We start from the raw sequence: 1451 nt of genomic DNA on the forward strand, positions 1-1451 counted from the left end.
TATACACCACCTCCTTTTTGGATCATCATGAGCTCCCCAATTCTAGACAAAGTCAGTCTACCTGTGGCCCCTTCTCCATGTCCGGATATTATTAGCATCCCCCTTCCAACCACCCAAGCGTTCTGAGCCTCCTCCATGGACCCTTCTTGTTGCTGCCACTCTGGCACTGGCCTGGCAGTCCCCTAGGTGTTTTGTCTTCATCACAGTATTAAGCAGGAAATATTATTGTCAGTGTTCTAGGATATCTTGTGCTCTTTTTGTGTAAAATGAGAATAATAGTATCTACTGCAAAGGGTTGATGGAGAATTAAATGAGGTATTATGCATCCACAATACACTGCCCAGTCAATAAATATTTAGAATTTTTATGACTACTAATAACTGCAAAAATCCCACTGGTGCTCACTTCGGCAGCACATATACTAAAATTGGAACGATAGAGAGAAGATTAGCATGGCCTCTGTGCAAGGATGACCCACAAATTTGTAAAGCGTTCCATATTTTTAATAAAAAAAAAATCCCACTGGACCCCACAAAATGCTTTAGTGCTGCAGTTTGTACTTACTGAATAAGATGATGGGACGCTAATATGGATTCGATAATACTTTTCAATGAGCTCACGCTTTATTGGTTGTGACAGCAGCAAGTCCAATAGTATATCTAGAAGTGGAAAATAATGCTTATTTCCATTGTCAGAAAGTATGTGACATGTCTAAGGATTTAAGGTTCTTTTGCAACAGTTCCGTGCCCTATTCCTCCCACACTGGGTTCTCAGGCTGTAAGCTGAAAGTACACACTTCGGGAAATGTTACACATACAGTCTCTCCTCTCTTATTTTCATCTTCCTTTAAGTATGCTCTGTCAAACAAGCTGGAATACTAGCCCTTTCATTAGAAGTTGCTGCTGTTCAGTCATATGAAGGTCAGGACTTTCAACCCATCTACTTTGGGACAGAAAACTTGGAAGAGGTCAAAGCTGAGCCTTAGTAAGCATGGGAGTAGGGGAAGGGAATCTCACTGTGGTTTCAACCCCACCAGAGAGGTTGTGGACAAACTAGAGAGGAAAGCAACTCATGCATTTATTTTTTTTCACTCAACAAATCTCTATTGAACACCCTACCATGTGCCAGAAACTGAACTTAGCACTAAGGGCTTCCTAGCAGTGTGACCTGAGGCAAGGTAATTAATTTTCCCATCCTCACGTTGTTGCCTGCAAAATGGAGATGATCATAGGGTTGAGATAGGTATTAACTAAGATACTATGCTCAGGGGGTGACACATAGTCTGTGTGTGATGCAATGAGTATTCACTGCTGCTGCTGCTGTTCACGTGGAACAAGGTGGATGGAGCGTTGCCATCATGACATTTTGAGTCAAATGGGACAGAGAGAAGAGTATGCAGGAAATTACAATAGCAATTGATAGGAGGAGTAGAGGGGGTGCTGTGAGCATAG

At 42.1% G+C, this 1451-nt stretch overlaps 1 non-coding gene across 1 annotated transcript; it reads left to right on the top strand.

Annotated features, from left to right (window-relative positions):
* Positions 1–397: 397 nt before the first annotated feature.
* On the top strand, positions 398–504 carry LOC132499693 (U6 spliceosomal RNA). Its single transcript, XR_009533922.1, has one exon. It is a non-coding gene; the product is annotated as a U6 spliceosomal RNA (small nuclear RNA).
* The last annotated feature ends 947 nt before the right edge of the window (positions 505–1451 follow it).

This window comes from Mesoplodon densirostris, chromosome 11 (genome assembly GCF_025265405.1).
Source record: "Mesoplodon densirostris isolate mMesDen1 chromosome 11, mMesDen1 primary haplotype, whole genome shotgun sequence".
In the NCBI taxonomy this organism is placed as follows: domain Eukaryota; kingdom Metazoa; phylum Chordata; class Mammalia; order Artiodactyla; family Ziphiidae; genus Mesoplodon; species Mesoplodon densirostris.